This window comes from Onthophagus taurus, chromosome 6 (assembly GCF_036711975.1).
Source record: "Onthophagus taurus isolate NC chromosome 6, IU_Otau_3.0, whole genome shotgun sequence".
In the NCBI taxonomy this organism is placed as follows: Eukaryota; Metazoa; Arthropoda; class Insecta; order Coleoptera; family Scarabaeidae; genus Onthophagus; species Onthophagus taurus.
Genome location: NC_091971.1, coordinates 32,686,592 through 32,699,899, shown reverse-complemented (window position 1 = coordinate 32,699,899; position 13,308 = coordinate 32,686,592). Strand labels below are relative to the sequence as shown.

Genomic DNA, 13,308 nt, shown 5'->3' with positions numbered 1-13,308 from the left:
TATCCGTAGTTTCTTATTCAACATTCAAGAAGCTTTGCCCACATTTACAATTACAAAAGACATCTACGAGACTGCGGACGTATACGGGGGAAATTATCAGACCGAGGGGAACATGCATTGTGAAAGTAACATACAATGGACAAAATATTACCGAATCACTTTGTGTCTTAGACGGAAAAGTCGCCAACATTTTTGGAAGAGATTGGTTGAAAAAGATTAAATTAAATTGGTCAGAAATAAACCAAGTAGCAGTTGTTGATAAAAGGTTTAAATCAGACGTTAATACGCTTATTTCGAAGTATAATGAGATTTTCCAACCACAATTGGGTGAGATACCGAACATTAAGTGTGACTTTAAAATAGCACAAGAAGTTACACCTATTTTTGTGTTACACCATAAGCCCTTCGTGGAAAAGTAGAAGATGAATTAAAACGATTGGAGGACGCAGGAATAATCGAAAAAAATAAAATACTCAGCTTGGGGAAGCCCTATTGTTCCTGTTGTTAAAAAAGATGATCGCGTGAGAATTTGCGCAGACTACAAGGTAACAATAAATAAATATCTGCAAGATGATAATTATCCTATACCAAGAATAGGCGATTTATTTGCCAAGATGAGTGGAGGAAAATTCTTTAGCACATTGGATATTAATCAAGCTTATCTGCACATGCGAGTTAGTGACGAAAGTGCAGCTTTGCAGACAATAAGCACTCATCTAGGAACATACAAGGTTAAACGGTTAATGTTTGGAGTAAAAACAGCTCCTAACGTGTGGCAACGATTTATGGATCAAATCCTACAAGAGTTGAACGGCGTAGTGTGCTTTTTCGACGATATATTAGTCCAAGGAAAAACTAAAGAAGAATTTCTTCATAATTTGGAAATGGTATTTCAAAAGTTAAGGGTAAATGGACTACATTTGAAAAAGGAGAAATGTCAATTTCTTGTGGATTCTATAACGTACTTGGGACATAAAATTAATAGAACTGGACTTCATCCTACTCAAGACAAAATAAAAGCCATTATAAACTGTCCGAAACCAACGAGGGTATCTGAGGTGAGAACATTTCTGGGACTGGTGAATTATTATCAAAAGTTCCTACCGAATGTGTCTAGCAAATTGGCACCTATTTATGCTCTACTCAGGGAGGACACTAAATTCTGTTGGTCATCGAAATGCGACAAGGTGTTCAAACAGTTGAAACAAGAGATTGCTAGTGACAGGGTTCTTACACCTTATAACCCAGAGCTACCACTTTCGATTGCAACTGATGCTTCACCAATTGGTTTGGGAGCTGTGATTTCGCATACCTTTCCGGATAGAACCGAACGACCGATTGCGTTTGCGTCAAGGTCTCTGGCTAAAGCAGAAGCAAATTATAGCCAGATCGACAAAGAGGCAACAGCTATAGTATGAGGGTTAAAGAAATTTTTCTTATACTGTTATGGACGACCTATAACACTGATAACTGATCATAAACCTTTAAAAGAATTTTTCATCCAACAAAGGACTTGCCAACAACATCTGCAATACGATTGTTGCATTATGCAAATTTTCTGGCAGAATTTAAGTACGGAATTCAATATAGAGAAACAAAAAAGCATGCGAATGCTGATTACTTATCTCGATTTTCAAGACCAAATTACGGAAAGGACGAACGTTTGGATATGGATTCAACTTATGCCTTAAATCAATTAGATACTTTACCAATTGGACGAGAACAAATTCAAAAAGAAACTCTTAAGGATCCTGAAACTGCAAAGCTTTATAAGAACATCCAAAGTGGATCTGAAATGGAAGCTGATGAGTTAGTCAGGTATTCCACAGAAAATGGATGTATTTTGAAGGGTATCCGTGTAGTCATTCCTAAAAAGTTACAAAAAGGGATTTTGGATGAGTTGCATATTGGACATACAGGTATAGTAAGAATGAAGAACTTAGCAAGAAGCTATGTGTGGTGGAAAGGGATAGATAAGGATATTGAAGGTTTAGTAAAATGTTGTTTATATAAGAATAATCCAAGCAAACAAACACCATATCATCCTTGGGAGTATCCAACTCAGCCGTGGCAGCGTATTCACGTTGATTACGCGGGTCCGTTCCAGGAAAGGTATTTTCTAATAATAGTGATGCTCATTCGAAATATCCTGAAGTGTTTATTACAACCAAAACAGATTCGAAAACCACAATAAGGTTGTTGCGTGAAACATTTGCACGATTTGGCATTCCAACAACTTTAGTGAGTGATAACGGAACCTGTTTTACATCTCAAGAATTTCAGAAGTTTTTACAACTTAATGGAGTCAAACACAAACTTACAGCACCTTATCATCCGGCTACGAATGGCCAAGCTGAAAGATTCGTACAAACTGTTAAACAAGGATTAAGAACTATGTCACGTGAAGGAGACTTATCTGTAAGGTTGACACGTTTGTTAATGCAATACAGGCGAATTCCATTCCGAAACGGGACAATCACCGGCGGAGTTGTTATTTAAGAATCATTACCGAACCAGGTTGGACTTGGTGAGAAGAGACCTTCCTGCAGAAAAAAAATGATAGAATTCCTGATGGAACTTCGAGAGATTTCCAAGTAGGTGACTATGTACAAGCGAGATTTTATGCTAACAAAGATGAGAAGTGGAAGTTCGGAGAGGTATCGCGAAAGCATGGAAAACTACACTATCGAGGGGCAGTCGCACCGACGACATCAGGACCAACTGACAAGTTGTGGAAAAACCAATGACGAAACTGAGCCGACTGTTGAAGAAACGCCAAAACCAGAAAATACGGAGAAAAGTGATTCAGATCCAATTCCGGAAGTAATACAACAGAATGTTCCAGGAATAAGGAAATCATCTAGAATTAGGAAACCTCCAAATAAGTTAAATCTTTGACAACTTAATTTGCAGTGGTTAAACTTTTCAAACGGGGAAGAGGAAGGTGTTATATATCTGGAGAGTTTTGACATTCGTGGGTTGGTAATATGTTTTTCGACAGTTAACGATTCGCAAATTTACATGTATAACAGTTACGAATAAATCATAATTATTAAAGTAAGTTTATTATTAAATACAATCCGAAAAAACGTATCAATATCTGAATTTCATTAGGTTATCTTTTATTGAGATTATTTCTGTAGAACATTTTAGATGCTTTTTTTGGTAGAAAAACGAATTTAAAATCGAAAATAAAAAGTGGTATTTTATTCCATTAAGTTTTCTTCTTGATATTCCCGTTTAAATCCATTTTGGAAGGTATAAAGTGGATATGGTAAAATTCTGCTATGCTCTTACTTTTTTTGGTGGTTATTCGCGATGGTGTTATAAAGAGTTTATTTTATAGATCAATTTTTTGAAACAAAACTTTTTGGTTTAAATGAAAAATTTGAACGTTTAACCTTGAATAGGTACTGATTTGCGCGAAGCAATTCGAAAATTGTGACCGAACAGCGTCGTAATCGGTTTTTAGTATCGTTCGAGCATCGTAACGAGAAGGACGTAAATTAAAAATAATATGTGGTTTAACTTAAAAATGTTGTCGTTTTAAACACGATTTTATATTATAAGAAAAACTCGTATTGGTCAATTAATTATTTTTTGTGTGAAGTGACGAAAAATGAGATACCTTTTCTCTCAACAAATCCTTAATCAATGTTGAGTTAATGTGTTTAAGATAAACGGTAAGATTTAAAAATATAATTTATTTATTTTGGCATTTAATTTTAAAGGAGCGATTTTGTTAACAAGGTTGTTGAAGGTTTATAATTAATTATTATGGTTGTTTCTTTAAATATCTACACTATTTTTTGTTGTTCCTTTTTTGCAAGGTAAAGTGAATATATTGATATTCGGAATAAAAAGTACATTAACATTAGACATAAAGGTTAGCCTTAAAAAGTAACCATGACTTTAATATGTACCTACTTAGTATGAATACAAAAATACATGAAATGAATATCAAATATCATCGATTGATTCATATAGAATGGTATTCAATTTAAAAAGAGGTTTCAGGTTGCAACATTAATTTACATGTTATAACTTATCATTGACTTATTTTAATAACATCTTATCTTTGCTCTTTTAATGACGCAGTTAAGTACACACTACTTAATTATGTTTATTAATAATTACACCGAAACGAACGCGAAAGAGAAAGTTAAAATTGGGTTATTTGATAGCACACCGGCGGAGATAGTTTGCTTTTAAAAGGGAGACCGAAAATGGTACAAGGATCCCGTGTCTTTAGCAAGCGATCTGAACTCTTATCTTCAGTAGAAAGAGAGAGAAAGTAAAAGAGTTCAGGGTCGTTTTACCGCAAATATAAAAGCTCACCAAGCAAAAACGAAAAAGACCTGTTCCAATAAGTTGAAGGTAATATGTAATAAATGGTAGCAAAACTAGAATTAGATCGAGAACTGAAATAATTACAGCGATTTCATTCTTTGAGTGATTATTTTTTGAAAGGATATCCATTTAAACTTTTCTTAACGTTAATAAATTAAAGTGGAAGTAATAGAAAGAAATTATCTTTAATAGTTTAAAAATTGGTTTTTAACTTTTTATAGTCATTAATAAAGGCTATTTTTAGAATGTAATCTGCTGTTAACGTTTTCTAGAAAATGTTATAAAGAAAACGTTTAGTTCTAATTCCTTGGTTTTAATCATTTATAATTTTTGAGTAGTTTGATCAGAGATAAATATGCTTTTTTATTAATATAATGAGTAAGAAAATTATATAAAGATAGTTCTTAGAATTTATAACAAACAAGGTTTAATTTCGCAAACTATGTTGTTTTGCAATCGATTTATTATTTTATGTCTGTTAATAGAATTCTGTACAAAACTTCAATTAGAAGTGATTAATTTGAAAGTAGCTTGAAACTTGGAGCGTTTCCAAAACACGTTCTTTATAAGTCTTGTAATTTTTGGACCTATAAATCATAAACGGCCGCAATCTAATCATGGCCAATTATTAGTTGCAAACCAATTAATCACTAGATATCAAAATTTGCATTAAAATAGTTTTTATTACCTACATGATGACATCTCAAATCGTTCGTGAGTTACGATACGTTTTATATATGTATAAAACGCATTAATTAAATTAAAAAGTGATAACATCCAATTTTGTAGGAATAAATAAATGATTTTTAACACATTAATATCACTTAAATTTGCTTTAAAATGAATTATTTCCTAAATCGTTCTTGAAATACTATTTATTAATTTGCACTTTTATCAATATAACCTTAATAACTGCATGTAGTTGAATTAAAATATCGTACCACCACGGTTTATATGAACGTAAACAATATTTTTGGTGAGTGAAACTGGATTAATTCTACTACTAATTGCACAGTGCAACAAATTTCGGGTCATCGTTTCCATCCCAAATGACTCCAACGGGAAATGAAAGTAGACCAATAGACTAACAAAATCCCCACGGAGTTTTACTTTATTAGCTCGGATTTTTTTTTAATGACTACTTGAAATTTTTCTACTTGAAAAAACATTATTCTTGTATTTTTTGTTTATTTTCCAATGAATTACACGATAAATGAGATGGAACGAATATGTTGCTCGAACCCTTTTTGGTGCCAGTTGGAGTGGGAAATACCATCGCTGTCATCGTCAGTGTCCGCGTCTGAATCTACCAAAATTTCGGTTTCTCTTTCTGAGACACCTCCTTCTTCTTCTTCTTCATCTTCAAACACATTTTTGCTCCACCAACAAATTTCTGCAAGAACTGCGTCGGGCGATTGTTTTCCTCTACATCTGTAAATTGTTTTCATTAAAATCCGTTTTCTATGCAACAAAAAATTAATCACATTACCTCATTTCAAATGACACGGCTACTTGGTGGTAACGTTCTCCTTGTACATCTGACTCGGTGGCTAACTGTCGACCGAAGTAATCTAGATGATGATGCAAATAGTGAATTTTCAGCGACATATTAATACCAATTTTGGAGAACGCATCCAACATTATAAGTATGCACAGAACGTTAATAGTGTTCAGACCGATGTTTCCCTAATAAGCCCTCAATGACCTCTTTTATGGAACGCCAAGCAGTCAATTCGTTGTCAATTAAAACATTGTCGAATTCTTCAGTTTTCACCAGTTTTCGAATGTCTGAGCCATTCACAACGCCTAAAAGGAGAAAGTTTTAATGTTACGTTTAAATACTCAATCTGATATCTCATTTTGTTGTGAAAAAAATAATATTTAAGGTTTCATACCTTCTTTCAATTTGCTTTCGCTAAGTCGAGGGAAAATTTGTGCCAAAACCGCATAAACTTCTTGCCTCTTAGCCACAGTTTTCAGGAAACTTTTAACTATTCCAAGTTTCACGTGAAGTGGAGGTAATATAACTTTGTCTTGTGGTACCAAAGGATCTTGAATGACATTGGCATTTACGTGTTTGCTCGATTCTCTGCTCTGCCATGTGTGGTTTGTATATTGGTCGCCTTTATATCTGGAGTCCCAATCGCAGATAAAACACATATATTTAATGTATCCGGTTTGCAATCCGCGAAGAATTGCAACAATCCTCAAGTCACAGCATATCCGCCATTGATGTTTGTCATAATCAACATTTTGCAGTATTCTTTTTAATGCATCGTAGGTTTCTTTCGTTTCAATGCTGTAGGCGATTGGTACCGATGGTTTCGTGTTTGTTTGATGGAGCAACACCGCTTTCAAACTTATTTTGGAGCTGTCAATAAACAGTCTCCACTCATTTGGTCTGTAGAGGATGTCCATTTCTCTCATGAGACCGTCGACATCCTTGTAGTATGCAGATGTTTGCTCCTCATTCACAGTGAAACCTTTTTGCAGTGCGGATTGTCGATGCCTATATACTGTGACTTTTGTCTCAGGTGCCAACAGATTGTTCGAATTTAGAAATTTAGCTAACTGTTCCGACTTACGTTGTGATAGTCCTAACTTCGCAACGATGGAGTCCAGCTGATTTTGAGTAACCAAAATTGGCCCAGTTGATACAGTTGCTACTGGTTCATACAATGAAAAAGTATCGCTCAAGTGGATTGAAAAAGTAATACCCGATAACACGCCCGGGCTCGGTGGTTTTGGCACTGGAATGTTTTCTGTGTGTGGCAATGGTATTTGAGCACTTGGGACACTTAAATACACTTTACTCCTCATTTTCTTTCTGTTCATTCCACTACCAGAATTCACACACGCGTAACAAACAGATGGGTCGTGATTAATCGGATCCGTCCAGATCATTGGCACGCCGAACGACAAACTTTTTATTCTTCTATGCATCCAATTCAAGAGGTCACTGTAACATTTTTTGCAAACCACATTGGGAACCCAAGTCACGTCGGAAATAACTGGTTGGTTGAAGTATTTCTCGTATGCGAACTTAAATTCTTCACTGAAAGAGCCATGCTTTATCTGTTGAAATGGCCACAAACGTAACAGAAATTGTTTATATTGCAAACCATTTTAGCGCCACAAATACTGGTTTTTCCACCGTAAACACAACAAACAATTCACCAAACAAACACAAGTCGCAAATAAACACACACCAAACAAATCACTAAGTCACAAATAAACGATGCTCTGCCAGATGCTCACTGTTTGAGAAATATTCTCGAACTAAAAGATACGGACTTATGTACTAACCCGCCTGAACATCTAACTTCTACCCTTCTACCTATTCATCTTTGTACCTGTACGACTTTCTTGTATCACTCTTATAGCGAAGGGTGACGAATGGACCCCCTGTGCGTGTACTTGTTCGTCTTTTTACCTGTAAGACTTTCTTGCTTCTTTGTTGTAGCGACGGGTGATGAATGGACTCCCTGGACGTATACCTGTACGTCCTGTAGTCTACTGTCCGTTTTAAGTCATTTTTCATAAAATGTTTTAAAGAAATAAACAGAGTATATAAAAATAACTTAAATTATTTCCAAAAACTGCCGTAAATACATGCCAACTTTAGGTGGTCATAAAAAAAAGACCCGAGCTAATATAGTAAAATTCCGCGAGAGTTTTGTTAGTTAGTTGGTCTACTTTCATTTACCATTGGAACCAACCGGGATGGTTTTTCTTGTTGCACAGTGTTGTAAGTGGTGTTTAAATCATCACGACATCTCAATTACTCTTTGAAAAATGATTTTTTCAAGTTTTTGTTAACAATCATAGCTTATGATACATGAATGTGCAGCGATGAATTAAAAAAAATGATAACATTCAAATTTGTAAAAATAAGTAAATGATATTCATCACGTTAAATATTAATTAAATATGCTTTAAAATGGCTTGTATTTCATGATGATATTGTAATCCGCTCTTGAGATACGATGTTTTCAATGGGGTCATACACGATTTTTTTTTTATTATATTTTCTGAAAGTTTATATAAAAATATAGTTACCGTTATTTTTTTTTTTAATATTTTCGAACAAAGTCATTGTTAAAAAAATTATTGAAAATTTATATACCCATTTGCGCTTTTAAAATTCCCGCGTTGATGACGTACGATTCTCACTTTTGCGTCCCCTGCTACCCGCTCAAATGCGAGAAAGAGATGAACGTCATTTAGGTTGTATTGAAAAGAGATAGAGTGTTTGTAGGTTATGTTTATTATGTTTTGTTCATGGATGTAATAGAGACACTCTACTACATCCATGGTTTTATTTTGACACTGTCACACCGCAAGCGCTATCTAACGGACAATTTAACTTGTTTTAGGCAGTGCGGTTCCTACGTCACAAAAAAGCCGCGAAATTATTTCGTTTGAATATTTGCTATTTTTCACTTCAAATTACGCAAAATATAAAATTGATCAAAATATTTCTTTTACTTTGTGTTCATGCATATACTTGCATATATCGTTTGACATAAAAATTTTCTCTAAATTTAATAAGTGTGTATGACCCCATTGCACTTTTTTAATGTTTTCTTTTTTTTTTTGAGGCAGAGGAAAATCTGTGTTGGGTTGGATCTCATTTTGAGTCTCCTCCATACATTCCTCGAAAGCGTGGATTACGCTGCCGCGTTCTGACCATCATCAGCTGACCATGGTTTAGTTCTTTCATCACTTATTCTTTTCTGTATTCCATTGATCGCCGTATCTCTATCTTCTCTGCTCTCTCACTTTTCTCCTTTTCTGCCAATATATCCAGCATATGATATATAATGTTTCCTGGTATAATCTCAGTGCCTATATATGTTGTTATTTGTTTCGTTGCCATTTGCTCGATAATATTTTCTGGTCATGTCTTACTTCATTTTGATCTACTGATTCCCACACATCTTTTTCTTTTAAGGATCGTTTTTCCTCTTTTACTGCATTTTCCATTCGTCTTTTAAAGCTTCTTCATAGGTTAGCAAAACAATATGTTTAAATTTTTCTGGCATTCTTCTTATTGTTTGCACTTGTTCTGTTTTTTCTTTCTTCGCCTTTTTTCTGTCCATTCAATTCTTCTCCATTCACTTCATCTCCTTTTTCCTCTGCCGAATCTTCTTTTTTGTGCTTGCTTTCTTTTCTTGATTTTCAATATCTTTTATCTTGAATATCTGGTTTGAAAAAAACGTTTCTTGACAATAAACCCTGTACCCTATCGGATCCTCTTCATATCCCATGAATAAGACCTTTTTACTTTTACTATCCCATTTTCAAGTTTTCACTTTCAAGTATTTTCAAATTTTCCAAGTCGAATTCTTTATTGCACCATAATTAATAAGGTGCTTTATTGTTTTTTGCACTTTTTCCTGATCTGTTCAGAGTGTAGGCTGCTGACCAAAAATATTTTTCAATATTTTATAAGCATTGTCCTTGTCGCTTCTACCAAAGTTCTCATTTCTCGTTCAACCTTACTATTCTGTTGTGGTGTGTATGGTATTGTTTTTTGGTTTCGTTAAAATTTCCTGAACTTCTTTACATGTAAATTCTAAACCACTGTCTTATTATCCTCATATCCTGTCCTTATTATTTTTATTTTTCTTCCAATATCGTTTTCTGCTCTCTTTATAAAATCGATTAATTTTTCTTTCACTTCGTATTTATGTTTTAAGAAATATAATGTTCTAAACTTTGTACAATCGTCTTTTAATAACCTAAAATACCATGACTCTCCCAACGATTGTTGTTCCATTGGCCCACAGAGATCTACATGCACCAATTTCACCTGGAAACTTCATTCTACTTCTCACTTCTTGGATGCGGATTTCTATGTTTCTTTCCTTCAACACAACCTTCACAAAAAAATTCAAAATCTTCATAATCAATGTGTTGTGTACCCGATCAAATAAACCCACATTAGAACTCTAAATATACTTTATTTCTCAGTAATTAACAATAACACACAGCTTTACAAGTCACATTGCTTTATTCTGTTTACCGACGCTTCGTTCTTTTGTAGAGGGCGCGCGCGTCTGTCTAAATACATAACATTACTCCCTCCTTCGTTACAAATCTAATTTTTGGGGTGCCTTTATGATTCTTTTAGATCGACGTAAGTTAGGGGTTTTAGGAGATTTGGGAGTAGAGGGATGATCTGAGGAATCCGATTCTGGACCTTGCGGTATCTTAGATTTCTCCATTGTCTCCATAGTCACAGGTACCTCTTTATATGTCTTATCTTCATTCTTCTCTATTGATGTTGGTAAACTTTGTAATAACCATTGATATCTCAAATTCTTCTCATCCTCTGATATATTTTCACTGTGTTGATTTTTACTTTTATCCATTTTCAAATGATCCACATGCATAAATCTAGTTTCATTATCAAATTGCACCATGTAAGTTCTATAACTCTTCCTTTCTACTATTTTTCCTTCCCTCCAATGTCCTAATCTTCCGCCCAAATTAATAAACGCCAACACTTTATCATTTATACTAAATTCCGGTTGTCTCCTCTTCATCATCATTGCCTTTTCTTCATCTTTAACAGCGTGTGGATGAATCAATGTAAGGAGTGTTCTCGGAACATACTTGAAAACAAGTTCTGTAGGCTTGAGTCCAGTTACAGTATTTGGCGTGTTTCTATGTTTTAAAAGAAAATTATCCAATAGTAGTTGTAGAGATTTTCTACATTGTTTTTGTTCATTTTCCCTTAATTGTTTTGCCAAATTTTTCTTAACTGTTGCTACATTTCTTTCTGCTAACCCATTAGATTGAGGGTGGTATGGAGGAGAATGTGTTAGCAATATACCATTCAACTTACAAAATTTGTTAAATTCTGATGATCCAAATGGTGGTCCATTATCTGTGACTAATTGCTGTGGCAACCCAACAGTGGCAAAAATTGATCTTAGGGTAATTATTAACTCTTCCGCCGTTGTATTTTTCATTACTTTTACTTCCAACCACTTACTGAAGCTATCCACCAGCAACATGAAATATTTCCCACACTTCTGAAAAAAATCTAAGTGCACTCTCTCAAAACATCTGTTTGACTTTGGCCAAGGTACTATAGTCGTTGTTGATGATTTGCCATGGGTAAATTTGCAAACATCACATTTATTGCAATACTGCTCTATATCTTCATCCATCAGAGGCCACCATAAATTATTTCTTGCCAACATTTTCATTCTTACCATGCCAATATGTTTATCATGGAGGAGTTCCAAAATTCTCATTTTCAATTGGTAGGGAATCACAACTCGATTGCCAAGTAGAATACAGTTCTCTTCGATAGACAATTCATTTTGTTTCCTGAAATAAGGCTTAATATTGTCATTTTCAACTTTCATAGGCCATCCATTTTGAAGATATTCTTTTATTCGACATAGTGTAGTGTCTTGATTTGTGTTACACGCGATATCTTTTGCTGTAATTGGGAAATGTGCATCCAGAATATTTATATCAATTTCCTCGGTAAGTTCCTTGTTAATGAGCGGCAACCTTGATAGACAATCAGCGTTTCCTATTTCTTTTCCTCTTTTATATAAGATCTTATAATTGTATCCTGACAAGATAATGGCCCATCTCTGTAATCTTTGAGATGCATGAATAGGTAAACCATTCTTTTCTCCAAACAATATCTTTAGCGGTTGATGATCACTAATCAATTCAAATGGTCTTCCATAAAGGTATTTATGGCATTTTTGTACTGTGAAGATGATTGCCAATGCCTCCTTTTGAACCTGAGCGTAATTCCGCTCAGTATCGGACAACGTTCTAGAAACAAACATAACTGGTCTCTCCACACCTTCAACAATTTGGCTCAACACTCCCCCAACTCCTGTTTTAGATGCATCGCAAGTAATGCGTGTAGGGTATTTAGGATTAAAATAATCAAGTGTAGCATTGGACTTTACTAGATGTTTACTTTTGTTAAATGCTTTCTGACATTCTTTATTCGAGTGAAAAGGAATATCCTTTCGCTCTAGATCATATAGTGGTTGCAATAGAGTTGAAGCGTTTGGAATGAACTTATGGTAATAGTTTAAAAATCCCAAATAAGAGCGCAACTCAGTCAAATTTGTGGGGGCAGGTGCTTGCATTAACGCTTCTATTTTATTTTCTACAGGGTGAATACCATTAGCATCCATTTTGTAACCCAGGAACTCAACCGACAATTTATTGAATTGACTCTTTTCATAATTGATGATTACATTATAATTCTCAAGTTGTTTGCACACGGCATCTACATTTTTCTTCAATTCCTCTAATGTACGACCTGCTACGATAACATCATCTATATAGCATGCGGTCATTGGTATATCTTTCAAGATCTGGTCCATAATGGATTGAAATATACTTGGTGCTGAAGTGACACCAAATGGTAGTCGATTATATTCAAACAATGCAAGGTGGGTATTAATTGTCAAATATTTCTTACAATTAGGTTGAACTTTTAATTGTAAATAGGCATTTTTTAAATCGATAATAGTGAAATGCTTACCTCCAGCCATCGCATTAATCACGTCCTCCATTAAGGGTAATGGATAATGGTCTTTCTTCACATTAGGATTCAAGGTCTTCTTAAAATCGACACAAAGACGAATTTTCTTCTCTTCATTATTTGTGGATTTCTTCTCAACAATAACAATCGGACTTGCCCATTCGCTGTGACGTACTGGGCTTATGATATTTTCCTTGACCAACCTCTTTATTTCCTTTTCAATTAACTCTCTCTGCGATATAGGAACTGAATAGGCTTTATGGAATACAGGCAAAGCATCTTCTTTTAAAACAATTTGCGCCAGAAAATGTTTTATACAATTATTTTCATCTGTTTTGAACTTACTTTTTTCATTATTTACACTATTACTACTATTACTGTTTTCTAAACTTTTATTTGACATATTTTTAATTATTGTGTCA

The 13,308-nt window shown here is 34.4% G+C and overlaps 1 protein-coding gene across 1 annotated transcript in view; it reads left to right on the top strand.

Moving 5' to 3' along the window:
- Positions 1-3,486: 3,486 nt before the first annotated feature.
- Positions 3,487-13,308, top strand: part of LOC111419062 (uncharacterized) — a 56,579-nt gene continuing 46,757 nt past the window's right edge. The window contains exon 1 of the mRNA XM_071196269.1: positions 3,487-3,683. The gene's annotated coding sequence lies outside the window, so the exon portion shown is untranslated. The remainder of the gene's footprint in view (positions 3,684-13,308) is intronic.